The sequence below is a fragment of the Zonotrichia leucophrys genome, chromosome 5 (genome assembly GCF_028769735.1).
Source record: "Zonotrichia leucophrys gambelii isolate GWCS_2022_RI chromosome 5, RI_Zleu_2.0, whole genome shotgun sequence".
NCBI lineage: Eukaryota > Metazoa > Chordata > Aves > Passeriformes > Passerellidae > Zonotrichia > Zonotrichia leucophrys.
In genome coordinates, this window is record NC_088175.1 from 31,585,857 (window position 1) to 31,603,204 (window position 17,348).

Below are 17,348 nucleotides of genomic sequence, written 5' to 3' on the forward strand. Positions count from 1 at the left end.
GGAAACATTGCAAATCTTCACTCTTTAGTGATACTTTCTCTTAGGAGCTTTATCTTTGAAGAGAACAGCATGATCTTAGAGGTGCCCTCTAAGATCAAAATTATAATTTTCCCTTGTTTTGTCTGCATCCATTGAAAATGACAACATGTTTAGCATAGCACCATCTTCCCATGTGACAATAAATTAATTCTCACTTTCACTGTGTCTGGCAAAAGTGTCCAGCACAGCTGGCCTTCCCGCTTCAAACAATGACCTTTCCTACAATGATCCTTTCAACATCTGTCAGCCCTGGTGGTGAGATGGCAGGATGAGCTATCTGATTAGATAACTCATTAGACAATAATTAGCTAGTGAGCTATCTAATCTGTCCTCATCACACCTACCATAGTGTCGTGAAGAAGCCTGTTTGGAAATTCACTTGGACAGCAGGAGGCAAAAGAAGCGTTTTTCAGGTAAGATTATTACTTCTTAAATAATTATTGGTGATTTTACTGTTTCTAACAAGGCCTGGACATTGCATCAGCAAAATACTAAGGCTTTAATTGATCACATCTAAGGTGATTTGTACAAAATTTGCAGTAGGGAATGCCACCAGTCCTGCAGCAGTTCAGGGCTCTGACTTCATGGGCAGTCTTGTGCCAGACTAGAAACAGCTAGAATCAAATGATTATACAGAAGGTATCTAAAACCCAAGTTGAGATTCTGCAAACCTCTGCTGCAGTACTGCTGAACCCTGAAGAAGCTTATTTCCTCAGGTATTATAGTTATATTATAACATTAACTTTGCTCAGGATCTCTGTCACTTCAACTTACACATGTGCACAGAAACACCTCATTTTTTGCAGGGGTTAGCAACTCAGCAGCTGGCTCCTGCCTGACCCTGGTCAAGATTCAGAGTCTAGAAGCTCCTCTGCCCACATCCCCTGAGGGGCTGGATCTGGTAGGCAATCTCAGAGCATGCATAATGCACACTGGCAGGATTAGCTGAACTATTCATACAAATAGGGTCATCTGCTGCTCATAAGAGTCAGATCTTATTTTAGGGGACTGAGAACTTCTTCAGCTCATTATTTGGCCTGGGATGAGGATGATTTACCATGCAAAGTACCCGGTTGTATTCACTGTGTCATGATGAAAGTGCAACAGAAAAGCAGCAACCTAAATTTCAGTGCCGTCCATATCACGTTCCCATCTGACTCCTTGCTCAGCACATTATAACGATACAGTCACCTGAAATGTTTGGGGTTTGGATCACTTTTAGAAGGTAGTTTTCCAAATACAAAGGAAGTGGAGAAGAAATTTATTCAAAGCTACCTTTTGCTTCTTTTTTTCCTCTCTCTCTTTTTTTACAATTATAAGTAACTTTGTGTATGCATTTTCTCTCATTGTTTTAGAGAATGAGCTAACATTTACAGTGAGAGGATCCTTTGAAGAAACTCAGACAGTTTCAGTGGGCTGTGACTCCCGCTCCCCTCTCCCAGATCCCACTTACTTCCACTATGCCAGATACAAGCAACCTTCCCTGGATGTTGCACTCAGAAAGAAGAGGAAACTTCCCACCTTTGTACGTTGCCCCAGAACATGGTAGACAACACAGACAGTTCTGTGACCTGACATTTATGTGTGAATAGGGAGCAAGAGGAGAACATTTCTGTTTTAACCAAAAAGCACTCCATGTTCCTTTTCAGTGTGCTTGCATGTCATGTGGACCAAGGAGGAGAAGTGTCCCCTTGACAATCCCTCTGAAGTCTCTCCCCTCCGAGCAGGAAGTAGTTGGTGAGGTGAGTGTCTGCTGGCCATGGGAAATCCTTTGCAAGCTTTTTAAAATTCTTTCTGATTTGCATGAAGCAGAAACCAAGGGCCAGTTCTCTTTTTACAGAGACAGTTGTTTTCTAACCTCCCTCCAACCTAGGGCAATGCATAGCAAAGTGAATTATTTGAAGCAAAATAAAATGGGAAATCCATGGGAAAAGGGGGAAGAAGAAAAACATCTAAGCTGTTGCTAATGCTCCTTGCACTGTCCATGTACTGACCAGGCTGGAGGTGGCTGGGTGCCACTGGGACAGAGTGGTGAGTCCTGTCCTAGGAAGCAAACCTGAGCCACATGTGTGGGGTGCTCAGCCTTTCGGGCTTCCCCTTGTACCTGACGTTGTTGTGTGAGAGGCTCTGGTTTCAGCACCCATCTTCAGTGCTGGAGCCTTCCAGGGAGGTGAGCTGTAGCACTGCAGCTCTTCTGGGATTTATTTGTGCAGCTAACTAGTACCAGGCAAGCTACACTGAGTTTTATGAGAGAGATAACATGGGGACTACAGATGATAGTGTACTAAAGTCTTATCTATTAAATCAGTGCACATCGCTAGTTACTATTGAAATATTGAGAAGAGATCTCAGTTTTTTGAGATTCAGAGTTTTGTAGGTATAATGATGACCCAAAAGATCTGTGTGTCAGTCTGAGTGGGGTGAAGGAACTATTTTAAACAAAATATCAATTTTCATCATTTTACCTTTTCCATTTTCAGCACAGAAAATTTGATTTGCTCCTTAAGGTGAAAAAATGGTAAGGCACCTGTGGTTTTCGCCTTGTTTTCCCCTTGGTTATTTGTATTTAGATAGCTGTAAATCAAGTTCCAATCTCTTTGTTACTACTGCCTTTGTCCTGAATGCTGGTCCATCCTTATTTCAGACTATAAAAAAAAAATTACACTCAGTGCATAATGCAAAGATTTTAAGCAATGGAGTTTTTGCAATGGGAGAGGGAGTTAAGAAAAGGTTTTATAAAGAAAACACCAAATTTCTATTGATACTGTGCTGCAATCAATATTACATGGCAAAGGCTACTGTAGACACGCTGATACCTCTACTATTTATTGCCAAATGCAGATTCTCAATAAAAGCAACATTTCAAAGCTGATTGAAAAAACATTTTCTGTTTCCCAAAAGGTCTCTTTAACTGTTTTCTTCCACTGAAAGATCAAAACCAGAGCACCTGGATACTCTCAGATGTGAAAAAAAAAAGAAATAATAAATGTACTGGCATTTATTGTTTTAATGTCTACTCAAAGAGATAAATGCAAATAAACTCAGTGAAGTGATTGCTTATTTCTAAAGGAGGAAACACACTGTGTGTTTTGGAATATTGTTCAGGCCTTAGTAAAATTTGTAAGATGGCTATGTTACATTATGTTCCATATTGTAACAGAAGAGAAGAGAACTTGTAACAGAAGAAAAAAAGGTGCTTTTTCCATCATGCTGGTTATTTTCAGTAAATATATTATGAAATATACAGTTTACAGCTGTCATTTGAAAAGTTCTTCCCTAGAAGCCTATGTAAGATTTTCACAGCAGCTTTCAAACCACAAATGTAATGCTTTTAAGCATCAAAAGAACATCTGATCATGCAAATCTACGACTTCAGTAGAACGTTTCGCTGGTATCAGTGGGAGCTCACAAAACTTTTAAAGGCCACCTTTGAAACACTGCCCTCTGCAGGCTTCTGGATTTATATCTGAAAAGGAACGGCTGCCATTTGTAGCTATATTTAATTCCAGGCACCTTTGGCAGGGAGAGAAAAAAAATCCTTTCAGTTCAAAGGCAGATGGGCTGTTTTTCTCCAAGAAAAAAAACAGAACATTTAATATCTTCCTCCTTTGCTTTATGTAGACCTGGTAGTGAAGGCATGTCTATTTATGAAGTAAAGCAGTTAAGATGCTGGCTTAGACTACAAATGTGATGTATGATACCTGATCCTTGTTGCAGCCAGGAAGACCTGGACGTACGCCTGGGGTTCGATCTGTGTGCCCAGGAACAGGATTTCATTCGCAAGAGGAAGAAGGTGGTTGCAGCTGCTTTGAAGGACATTCTCCATCTGGAAGAGGACTTGAAGGACGATGAGGTATCGGAGACATAATTGTTCTCTGCTTTCTGCACAGATAAGTGTCAAAACATAGCATTGATGGTCACATTTTTTTTTGGAAACCCTGTAGTTTCATGTACAAGCTACAGCTGAGTTCTTTTCTCAGTGGCTGACTTCTTTTCTCTATTCTAGGGAAGGAATGAGTACTCATCACAGACATGAATAAAAAGCCTGTAGTCCTGAAGCTAGAGAATCTAGCCTTGTGTTCAGTAGCAGTCTGCCCTGTAACACAGAGAAGGGCTAGGTGCTCTCAGAGCCAAGGCCAAAGTTTCTTTTTGGCCAAATCTGAACAGTGGATCCAGCACTCCGTTCCCCCATGGCTAAAACTGGATTTTATTTTGTGTATCATTTGTGCCACCATTTAGGGTGCTGTTGTCTGAGCATAGCACGCTGCCAGTCTGACTTCATCTTGCTCAGCAAACAGGATTGATAACAGAAATTTTAAGGCAGGGGAAAATCAGGTGTCTCTTATTTATGCACCTATGACTGTAGTTTGAAACCTAAACTCAAATGCAGATAAATGATACATTTTTCTTGTTTGGACCTAAACTGAGTTCAGGTTTTCTTGCACAGCTGGACCTTTCTGACACAAGACTCTGCCTTTCAATGCCAGCACTAAGCCATGGGTCATTCCCTTCCCCTCAGATGTAGAGCCCATACTTCCCTGCAGAGCATACAATCTCTCTGTATTTTTTCTGATTTATATATGACATTCATTCACTCCAATGCACAGTAACTGCCTTTACTGTTAAAGAAGCCAATTCATGCTTATAAATTAATTCTCTTTCTAAGACTGCCCAGAAGTCCCTGGATTTCTGTATGATCACAGAAGCCAGTAATTGCAGCTCACTTGCATACCTAGTACTGTAAATACATATGTAGCAGGTGGAATGAGCATGGTTCCTCTTTCCCTCCAGAAACTATCAAAGGGAATGGTGTCACCAGCTTCTGGTTTCAGGGGTTCTGAACTGGCCTGTGTTCTTAAATCTGGCAGTCATGACATTTCTAGTATGGCCTGTAGAATAACTGTACAATAGTTTCAGCAAACTTCAGGAAAAGAGAAGTTATTACTGCCCACATGGAAATTGTGAGACAGCACTGATATTTTCTGGTCTGATAATAATCTGATTCAGATGAAAGAAGGTAACACTTCCGTTAATTTTTTGCTGCTCTGTTCATGGTTTTCAAACAGAGCACTAAAAATGTGAGAATGGATTTCATGTTCTATTGCAGAGCTGCTTGACAGAGGAAATATGAAGTATTTCTTACTCCTTACATGCTCTGTTATTAATTCAGGTTTTTCTTCACATTGGACTTCACGTTCTTCATGTTGGTGGCATGTTTTCACTACTTTATCAGTGCTGTAAATTTCTCCTTCTAATCAGAGTCTCTGTCCCTTCTCAGGCCATGTCACTAAATGCATGTATTTTGGGATTGAACAGGTACCTGTGGTGGCAATCATGACAACGGGAGGTGGAACCAGAGCTCTGACAGCCATGTATGCTCACCTCCTCAGTGTGCAGGAAATGAATGTCTTGGACTGTGTCTCATATATCACTGGTTTATCTGGAACAACATGGTAAGAGCAAGATAAGAACACACGAATTTTCCAAAATTGACGTCAAGGAGGGATCTTGAGTTATATGATCTTAACTATCAAGAAAAGGCTTTCTTTTTCTGCTTCTATTTTGTTGTTGTTTCTTTCAGTGGGTATTTTCCCACATTTGCAATTAATTAAATATGTGGATACTACCAAACACATGGTGGTTTTTTCATATAAATGAGGACAATAATACACAAACCTCCATAACTTCCCAAAGCTCTGTTTCAGAACTCACACTTTTCATTGTGGGGTTCTTTTGTTTGTTCTTTTTTTTTTTAGGACCATGTCAAACTTGTATGAAGATCCTGACTGGTCCCAAAAGGATCTCAAGGAAACCCTCAATGATGCCCGAAAGCATGTACTTAAAAATAAGTTTGTTACTTGTTTTGCCCCTGATCGTCTGAAATACTATTTGGAGGAGTTGTGCCAGAGGAAACAGGAAGGACATCAGCTGTGTTTCACAGACCTGTGGGGACTCATCATTGAAATCATGTTACATGATAAGGTACAAAACCAGCACCTTTCTCTTCAGATTTGAATATCCAGTGAATACAGCAGTGAGGAAAGAGAGTAAATCAAAAACTGATTGAGATTGGAAGGGACCTCTGAAGTTCATCTTGTCCAAGCAGGATTAGGAAGGGCCAGCTACCCTGAACTATGGGCTTTGAATATCTCCACAGCTGAAGACTCCAGAAATTCTCTGGGCAACACGTGCAGTGTTTGACCACCCTTATGCAAAATAGGTTTTTTTACATGTTTGTTTTTCATAGATATGGCTAAAGCATGTGCCTTGGCAGTACCATTCATTGTACCATTGTACCATGCTTGTTGCCTGTATTATAGAGATCTTAACTTCACGCCTGGTACAGAAAGGATGGGAATGAAAAGAAATAACAGGAAACTTACAGTATGAACCTCTTTCAATTTATTCCTCACAGAATGTAGAAGGGGCTTATAAAAAAGTTGGAGAGAGACTATTCACAAGGGCATGCAGTGGCAGGACAAGGGGGAAATGGCCTTAAGATGAAGGAGGGCAGGTTTCGATTAGGTATTAGGAATACCTAATACCTAATAAGAATAAGAATTCTTCACTATGAGGGTAGTGAGTTCCCAGAGATGTTGTGGACCCCTGTCTCTGGAGGTGTTTAAGACCAGGTTGGATGGGGAGCAATCTGGTCTTGTGGAAGGTGTCCCTGTCTATGGCAGTGGGATTGGAACTAAGTGATTTTTAAGGGCCCTTCTGACTCCAAGCATTCTGTGATCTTGTGAATTCACATGTAAATATTTCCATGAAAACCCTGCTCTTCTTTTAAAAGAGCCGCAAAATAAAACAAGGCAAAGGAAAATCACAAGCCCAAAGACAGTGTCTCTGAGCTGTTATTAAGACATCGCCCTGCAAACATTTTCATCAAGAGCTTTGTTCGGGCCCTGTTTTAATCTTCATGAATATTTCTTTCCCACTAGATCATTTATGCTTTCGAATGAGAAAACATTCCCCCTGTAATGTGATAAATCCCCCACACAGCCACATTTCTACTGCCTGGTCACAGCACAGCGGTAGAGACTCCCTGGGGCTGTGTTCAGCAGGGAGCTGTGAGTGTCCCCAGAGCCCTGTCCCCTGGCCAACAGTGGCCCAAGGGAAGCCTGGTGGCACAGCCATCCTTCCACGGGCTCTGCTGAGGGGGAGCACCTGCAGCTCTGCTTGTCGGAGCACACTCCTAAACCTGGTTCTGCTCCCAAACCATCCTGGCCTGTCCACCCTGCCTGAGCTCTGCAGAAGGGCCAAGGCTTGCTGCACTCTCTGCATGAGCCTTGTCTCTGCCACAGCTCTGAGGAAAAGGTGTTTTTCTGGGCAGTCAGAGAGGGGCTCACTCTTTCATAATGAAATATTTCCTGTCAAGAGTGCTTTTCAAACATTCACAGACATTTTTTGTGAAATGAAAAATGTGGGTAACAGCCTTTTCTCCTCACCATATTCTTTCAATATATGAATTTAGGATTATTCTTGTGCTGAAGAGCTGGGGCAGGGGAGGGGCAGGGATGACAGCACCTCTCTAAACTAAGCAACTGGGGAATGTCCTAGTTGGAGTCATGTATGCCCTGCATTGTCAGAACCCAGGTTTAGATTAAGTGGCAGGCTCTTTGTGTCGTCCAATTGTCCTGAGCTACTGTCATTTTTCAAAACAGGAGGACTGCCATAAGCTCACAGATCAGCAGCAGGCACTAAATCAGGGTCAAAATCCCCTGCCCATCTACCTCTCTCTCAATGTGAAGGATAAAATCAGCGACCAGGATTTTAGAGGTAACAATACTCCAGAATTGCATTTAATATTTAATCCCAATTGGGGGTAATTTAAGATTAGATAAGGATATCAATTCAATAAACAAATACTCTGAAGGCTAATCCACCTCAAAGGAGATATTTAATAGTTAATATTTTAAAGACCTTTGTATAATTCAGTATTCAGGGCCAAAGGCAGGGCAACAGAAGACACTATGTACTTCTGCACTTCTGTGCACATTATGCACAGAAACTGTCAAAAAGTTTATACAGACATATAGATGTAAGAGGACAATTTGTTCTGCATGTTCACCACTGTGAAGTGTACAGTGAATAAATGCCTGTTGCAAAGGGTGTGAATTAGAAACCAGTCTGCCTTAACCTGGCCAATATCATGTTTTATTCAAATAATTATGCCTCTGGTGCTGTAATCAGTCTGTCTTATGCCTTTTCTTTTAGAATGGGTGGAATTCACCCCTTATGAGGTAGGATTCCCAAAATATGGTGCCTTCATTCCTGCTGAAGATTTTGGCAGCGAGTTCTTCATGGGTCGCCTGATGAAGAAAGTCCCAGAATCCAGAATCTGCTTTTTGGAAGGTGATTTCTTTTTCTGGGAAAAAGTAATATAATATTATCTGCCCCTGCACAAACCCCTCTTCTGAAATTAAACATTTAGTGTGTTTTTGTCTACCAGGAGCATTGTATGGTAAAATACCAGAACTGATAACAGGTCACAATCTGCAGGATTTTTTATTTTCTCTGTGATCTTATTCATTTTAACAGATTTATTGATTTCATCTGTGGTTATGTGTACTGACATGAGACCTTTGCAATACATACATACATGCATACATATATATATATATATATATATATAAAATACATATATATATTTGTCAGCAACAAAAGTTGTGTATCATTGCTGCTAAGTTAAATCATCCATTTCTTCTGCAGCCTGAGTCTCTAAAATGCACCTCTTTATCTACAAAGTTCCTACCACATCTAGTCCTGATTAATTCTTAAGATAAAATTTCCATTTCAGAGTGCAAATGTGTTGTAATATTTATAATTTTTTTCCATCTTGCATAAAAAAGTGAAAGCAGTAAGGAAACCTTTCTTCTCTTTGCAAAAGCAATCTCTTGCCTCATTGTTCTTTCTACTTCCACCAACTGCATAAAGGAAAAAGGAAGTTTCAGGGGTTTTTTTGAGAAGTTTAAACTTTTTGCTTGTGTGGAGATTTCACTACAGCTAATGGTGAGGCGTAAAGAAGCAACTTAGAATCTCTCTGTCCCTGGCTGCAGTTTCTAGTAAGGACCCAGATCCTTCTGTGATCAGAAACGAAAGTGGATGTCATTTTGCATCTCAGGTCACCATCCCCTTTCTACATCTTGGCACTTTCTTCCTACCTTCTCTAGAATGATTAAAGGACATTTATGCCCCTGTTCCCTGAAGTGTCCAGTGACACAGTTATTTCAAAGTTTTACATCAAATTCCTTTGCACCCCATTTATTTTTTGTCAAATACATCCTATGCCACAGGGATCTGGAGCAGTGTATTTTCCTTGAATCTCATGGATGCTTGGTATATATCTGTTAATTCAGAAGACTTCTGGCACAAATGGACACGAGACAAAATTACTGACATAGGTGAGTTATTCTTATGTGATTATTTTGGTTTGGGGTTTTTTTTTCCCTCTGTGCTGCTGCTCTCTTACTGATTTTTTTTTCAAAGTCCTTTTAGAACATTCTCTTCTGGCAATTCTATTATCCACATGTAAACCAGAAGGAAATTCATGCCATGTACTACATATGGCAATTATTTCAGTTGTATATGAAAAGAACCCACAGGATCCATCACAGAAAAATAAAAGATACAGTGACCCTCCTATGAGATGTTTTCTGAGCAGGAGGGTAAAACTAGAGAAAAATATCCCTGTAGATGGAGGATGCTCACATAGCATTCCAGAAGCCTCTAGCTCCTCAATCACAAGTTGGAGCATCAGAGAAATGGGAGCAAACAACATCCTTGCATCTCTGAAGTCTACAAATCATTGACACAAAGTTCAGTACCATTGGAAGTCATTCCAAACTACTCATAAGGATGAGATTTGCAAAACATGATACAAAATTAAGAAAGATCTCTGCAGGGTCAGATTTCAAGGACAAACACTCAAGACAAACACATTACAAAGAAAAGATGACAAGGAAGAGAAGTATTTCAAAAAGGCTTAATTATTTTATCTTCTAGCACTTGCAAGGGAGTAATTTCTGCTTGTTAGATCAAGGATTCTGTATTTGCTAGTGAGGAACATTAATTATGTTTGTGTGGCTGAGAGATAGTCATTGTGTGGCTTTTTATGTGTCTGAGAGAGAAAATGTGGCATGGAGTAGCAAAGGAAGACACAGTTAAGTGCAATTTAATAGATAAAATCATAGCAGAGCAAAGAAATTTCTAGTAGGTGGAGTCTTTTGCAGTACAAAAAAAGGTTTTATCACTGTGAAGTGAGAAGAAGAAAGGGATTTTTTAAAGCTTAGCTAAAAAACCCATGAGATTTGTGAAAAATCCTGCCAGTAAAAAGAGAAAGAAGTCCAAATTTTTCAAACATACTAAACTAAGAGATGACTGCACAGATTGACTTCACATATATAAGCTGTTACTCTTTCTTCTGCAGATGATGAAGCCCTATTCCCTACAAGACCAAATGAGCTGGATACTCGAGTGGTTTGTCCTCCTGACAGCTTTTCAGAAATATTCCGAGATGTTGCAATGTTACGTCCAGCAGCCTCAGAAATCCATAACTTCCTGAAAGGCCTCCAGATAAACAACAACTACCTAGAGAGCGAGTTTTCCAAGTGGAAAGGTGTGGTAACAACACCCTGCTTTGAGTTACAGTGTAAACCATCCTTGTGAAAAAGAAACAATCCTTTAAAAGTTATCAAGCTGACTGCTTTTTTGTTTTGTTCTGATAGTATTTGACACTGTTTTCACTGAAAGCTAAAATTAGTCATCAGGAGAGGCTTCAAATTAAGTTCTTCAAAAAAATTCATAAAGTCCCACAACTGATAGGTGAGAGGAGTCCCAATTAGTCACCCATGCTCAAGGGCTGCAGCAGGGAGCTTTGTTTCCTATCACATTTTTACTTCTAAGTAAGACATAACCTTTGTAACAGTATTCCCTGTTGTCCAGGTAGGGAATTTTTTTGTTCAGTGTGGCACCAGTTATTCCATGTAAAATTGCAGCTGTGTGCTGGTTCTCATAGTGAGCAAGGCACCCAACACATTTAGTCCTTTTACTGTGTTGAGAGAGCGGAGTGCCATTTTAATTTGTTTCATATTAACAGAAAAGACAAAAAAAAAAGAAAACAAAAAACCACACCAACCTGATCAGAGTCACACACAAGATTAACTCAGTCTACTCTTCTGAGCCCCAAGTTAATCTCTTTTAGTCAGAGAAAAACCAAAGAAATTGCAGAGTAAAGAGTGAAAAGAGGAAGCCAGATGAGGAACTGAGAAATTACTGAACTGCAGCCATCAGCTAGATAGGTAGGTCTAGGACCCAAAAAAAGTTGAAGTCCCTTTTTGTTAACAGTAGACTTTCCTCAGCACTTCCCTTGCATTGGGCACTTTCTCTGAAAAAAACGTGCTTCTTTCCTAGACTGTGAGCTGGACTCCCAGCCCAACCACCTGACAACAGCTACAGACTACCTCATCCTGATTGATACTGCATTTGCCTTTGCTACCAGTTACCCTCCCCTTATGAGGCCAGAAAGGAAAGTGGATGTAATTTTGCATTTCAACTATAGCTCAGGTTCACAGACAGGGGTGAGTCTTGCACATTCTTCTTCAATGACTTCTCTGTTTCATTGCTGAATTCCCAGAGTGGCTGATCCTCTACTCATAGAAACTTTTGTTTTTCCCCAGTATCTGGGAAGTGTTGATAAGTTAACCGTTTGCTGTTAACTGGGGGTCACATATCTTTATTGGAACAGTACAAATGTTATCAGGAAGTAATCATTTAGTAAACTATACCTGCCCCTTTTTACATGTAAGGGGTTTTAGCTGATTGGAAGGCATCCAGCAGTAGAATGAATGAAGCTAATTGCCTTTAAACATTGTCTAATATTTCTCAATGCAATATTGAGAAATATTCCCTATGCAAGGGAAAATGTTCCTTCAGGACAATGTAACTGCTACAATAGGTTTGATGTAGAAGACTAGATATGCAAATAAATGCAACAACAGTTTGCATTTAGGAATGTTAAATTCCTTAGGAATAAAAAGTTGTCCAAAGGCAACTTTTTCATAGCCAAATGTGAAACATAGCCAGTGTAGATTTTCAGAGACATGTGGAGTCAGATCCATCTCACTTAACTCTGGCCTTCCAAGGCTTGGCTCCATAAAAAACCTCAACCTAGACCTAAATTGGATATGTACCATAATCTGTCAGAACCTCTCCCTTGCCCCACAAATACTCCCAGTGAAATTAGATTTTGGTCAAATTCAAAGTTCTTCCTGTATGTCCTGATGTTTTCTATTGTTTTGTTTTCCTATTGTGGCAACCAGCCCCTCAAAGATGCCTCTAAATACTTCGAGAAACAGGGAATTCCTTTCCCTACAAAGGTGCCAGATGATCAGGAAACTCCACATCTGAAGGAATGCTACATTGTTGGTGATAAAGAGAGCCCAGAAACACCTATTGTGATATTTTTCCCTCTAGTAAATGACACCTTCAGGGAATACAAAGCACCTGGTAAGTTAACAGTTACCCATCACATTAACAGCCAGTGGCCACTTTCTTCCTCTTTTTTACTGGATAATACCTGGTTTTCAGATCACACTGTAATAACAAATTTGAACTCTCTTTGCTTACATTTGAACCATATCAAGAAACTTAAAATATGTGATTTTTCCTGGACAGTAGAGGATCATGTGGGATTAGCCTTTGCCACATATTTTCCTCTTCAGATGTTTTTGGCTTTTCATAAGCAGATTGCAGTTAAATGAGGAAAGCAATATTTTGTTTATCTGCTGTAGCAGAAATTAGCAGGGGTAATTTCCTCTCATACTTGTCATCCTCTCCTGTTAGAGAATGCTCCAAGGAGTCTATGGATTTCATTGTTTAAAATAATTTCCAGACTTAGAGTTAGGCAGATAACCTTGAAAACAAAAGTACGAACTAGCAAAGTGATGAAAATGTAACAGTGAAGCACAGTGAAGTGATGAAAGTGCAACACTGAGCCATTCCAACAGTGTCTGTTCCCTTTGAAATTTAAAGAGTGTCAATAGCAACATTGCCTGTCACTTCTAAACAGATGAATTCTAAGTCCTGATACCACATCCCACATGCCATAATATTCTCTTGCTACCAAAGCCTCAGTTGCTCCTTCTCCACATGCTAAAATTCCTAACTCAGATTGTGAGTTCACTTCAAAGCCCCACAGTACACTTGAAAGCCAGAAATTCTATGTTAGTACATAGTACGTTCAATTTAACACCAAAACAAATGCAGAAACTATGGTGTCAATTGTATCAATCCTTATTCTTTTCTGTTAAGTAAGTTGTAAAAGATAATATGGTACTTTTGTTTTGTTGATTGACTTCATTGCACATTTGAGGTGTACAACTGGGGTTTTGAACAGGATTCAAATAGACTAAGGGTATCTATGCATGTACACACACCATTCTACTCCAGCTCTCACAAATTATGAGATAGCCCAAAAGTTGCTTTCTGCAGTTGCCTTTTGTAGAGAGAATTAAAGAAAGGAAAAAAAGAAGAAAGAAGTAGAAGGAGAACTGAGGTTTAGCTTCAGTTCTGCTCTTCTATACTGAACTGCTCTTGTGTATTGCTCTGTGAGGGAGTTTGCTGGCCTTCTTCCCCTCACTAATTTCCAGAAACGAGGGATGCCTAGCCTCAGTCAGTTATCTACTATCAGGTGTACATCTCATGATGTGCAGATGTTAAATGTCAACAAAAATTATCAGCGAGTCTAAAAAGGGGTGTTGCTAGGAATGAAGAAAATTCATTTGAAGTCCTGCACAATATCTGCCCGTTGCACACCCTTGAGGCAAGCTTGTGTTGCCCAACCAGTTCAGCTGGTGGCTGCAAGATGAGACTAAACAGGAAGAGAAAGAAGGGTCCTCGTCATGCCCCCTCGAGCAAAGGGTCAGCTGAGCTGGCATGGAAGGGCTCTGTGCAGGCAGATTTTTTGGGAGGACTGACACCTTGCAGCTGAGACCTGACCTCCATAGCAGCAGGATGGATGCTGCAGAAGGTCCTGTGAGGCTGGAAAAGGATGTCTGCCTTTTGTTAGTGACAGGCAGAGATCAGCTTAATTTATAGGGCTTCAGTACCATGCCCTAGTCCAGATCTAAATTGTACAGCATGTGAAATTTTAGTACAATCACATGAACAGGCAGTTTTTCCATAGGCAGTTCATCCATCTGCTTGTTCAGAAGGGGAATTTAGAGTCTGGGCAGTAAAAAAGTAAAACTGACATATTCAAACTGCTTAACTTCTGCACTCTTAAGCTATTCCACAATGAAGTAGAAAGAATTCTCTGTGGGACACTTCGACTGCTTCAGTTTTGTGGCACCAGTTCACTGTAACTCTGTCTGCAAAGCTGAGAGGAGTACATCTATTGGACACTGAGAGACCCCTCAAGGAAAATCAGAGCCCTTTGACTGATTTTGTTAGATCCATGTTGGTAGAAAAGATTCCCCAAATGCATGATGTACTGTCAGGGAGATGCTGACTTTTCCCAGTGCCTACTCCCCTGCCATGGCTCAGGGGGGTGCAGGTATCTGTGACTGTGGAGGGTGCTTGTCTCCTACAGTAACGCCCTCTTGGCAATGTAATGGTCTCGCTGGAGGCTGACAGAAAAATTCTCATGTTTCTGATACTCTCTCTGACAGCATTACCTACCATTTCTGGGCTGCTAATTCTCTCTTTCCCTCATGCCACCTGTCAGAAAACCAAAGGGTCTGTGCAAATGATGAGGAAGCATAAAAACATATGTGAACCTGGTTTGATCTGGGAAAGAGTTAATTTTCTTCCTAGCAGCTGGAATAGTGCTTGTTTGGGATCTGGAATGAGAATTATGTTGCTCTTCCTTTTCTGTCCCATTAAACCGCCGTTATCTCCACCCACATTTTCTCCCTTTGCTCTTCTGGTTCTCTCCCCACCCCCTGGTCAGGGTGTACTGAAAAGCAGCTGTGCTGCTTAGCTGCTGGCTGGGGTGAAACCCTGACGTGGGATTGCAGGATACCACACAGCAGTGGATCTCCACCTCCTCAGGTCTCTGCCCCATGGCTGGGATCTTCAGCTGTCCTCTAGCAGTTAAAGGCACATAATGGAATCCAGTAATCTTCAGAATCCAACAAAATGAATTGACCTCTTCCCTTCCAAGAACCTATTTATTCTATGTATTAGCAGATAGATAGAAGCTCAGCCTGCTCACATGCCAAGTCCCATTGGTGCAGAGTCGAGCAAAAACCTGATTTAGTTTAGGTTTGTGATCCACTATTTGTGCATGCCTGGGAAACACCCAGACCCGAATTGTTTTGTGCAAGTTAACCAAGCCATTGCTTGTCTGTTTAGGCGTGAAGCGTAGTCCCTCAGAGATGGCAGAGGGCGAGGTTGATGTTACCAATGCCTGTGGCCCATATTACATAAACAATCTGAGCTATTCAGAGGAAAATTTTGACAAACTGGTGAATCTAAGTTACTACAACGTCCAGAACAACAAAGATTTGATTCTTCAGGCCTTGCGTACAGCTGTGGAGCGGAAAAAGCAGCACAATAAAGAGCAAGCGCTGCACAAACAACCCGATGGCCATGGCACGCCTGTGCCTGCCAGAGAGGGAACCCAGCGCTTGGCTGGCTGCCCAGCGCCGGGGAATAAGAAATAAAGGATCGTCCTATTGATGAAGAAGAAAAGGAATTTTATTAGGAAGTGAAGACAAGCCAAAGAACGCTAAGAATAGCACTTAATTTGTCATCAAAAATGTTAAGCCTGTCTGTCAGTGGAGGGAATAAACTCAAAGAACCAGCTCTTCCTTAATGAACTCATGTGCTTCCCACGTTGACAACCTCAGGAGCGTGGCTAGGTGAGGCTCTGCTCCACTGTACTTGCACAAGTGACCTGCCAAACTGTGTGGACAAGGAAGTGTGAGGAAGTTTACACTGACTGTTTGTGTTCTACCTGTGTTATAGAAACAGAGGATTGCCGGTCCAGAAATGCAGCAGAGAGCAAAATCCATTGTCTCTAAAAAAAAAATCAAGGCAGCCATTTGTGAACTAAGAAATCTTTATGTGAATGTAAATAAATATTGAATTTATATAATAAATTACTACTTCTGAGTAGAAGTTACAGCAAATAAATAGTTTTCCTATCAAATACCTGTTTCAGCTACTTATTTTAGGTGCTTCTTCCTCTAATAGCAAGACAAAGAAAACATGCGGACATTTCATAGCTGCTGAAGAATTATTGAAGAAGAACATGTACCTGCTCCAGACCTAGATGTAAGCTAGTGCAAGATTCTGGAAACCCTTGAGTTTAGGATTACAACTAAAACCCATCTATACAAGAACCAACTCATGTTAATTTGTTTTAGCAAGCTGGATTTAAATGCTATTGATATTATCAAACATTCTTTAAGATTGATTGAGACTATTACATTGAAAACACAAGAAACACAGACAAAGCAAAACTGAAATTGTCTACCTAATATCATTCATGCAAATGTGATTTTTTTAAACTTGCTGTAGAGTATAGCAAATGAAGTTAACAGAGCATCAACTTTCAACTTTCTGATGCTTTGGTTGTGAGACTAACATATCTCTTTTCCAGCAAGCAGTCTGGGTTTTTGACAGATGGAATCTGTAAAATTCTACATTTATTCTTCTTCTATTTTTTTAAATTCAATGCTATAATTTTATTTATTAGACATCTTGTATCCACAAGCTCATGTTTCCTACAGGCTTCCCCCCTCCTGAATTCTGCTGTAGTATTCTTTGTCAAGAAATCCTGTCATTGTGGGCCAGAAATGGAATAGCCTTTGGTCTCAAGGTCGAGGGTCTCCTCCTCTGTGGTGCAGAGAGATGTAACCCCTCTGTTTGCCACTTAGGTCAGTGAACACTTAGCTGCTTGCTGCAGCAGCCCAGAGAGCTCCTGGACTGCATGCCCAGAGTTTATGTCCCATGGAAACGAGAGAGCAAACAAGACTGCACCAGCAGTTATGGATCTCATCATAGTATGGGACAGGATGTAGTCAGAGGGCACAGCCAGACCTGGGAATTTGGAAGCACTCCCAGGTTCCCATATACAGTTAGAGCTTTATTGTCTGAAGGGCAAAAATTATTTCACCGACAGCAGGAAGCATCTAGGCAGGAAGTCTGAAGACAAGCAGAATGAGGTGTGTGAGTGCAAACACTTCCCTGCCCTTCCTGCTGCTTTCCAGCAGACACGAAAGGGTCATGGAGAACAATGAGCACTTTACCACATTTCAAAAATCTTGCATGGAATAATTACTCAGTATTTCAGTTTTCTATGT

At 40.7% G+C, this 17,348-nt stretch overlaps 1 pseudogene; it reads left to right on the forward strand.

The window, feature by feature from the left end:
* The window catches only part of LOC135448210 (cytosolic phospholipase A2 epsilon-like), a 37,739-nt pseudogene extending 22,035 nt beyond the window's left edge, over nucleotides 1-15,704 (forward strand).
* Nucleotides 15,705-17,348: the final 1,644 nt, after the last annotated feature.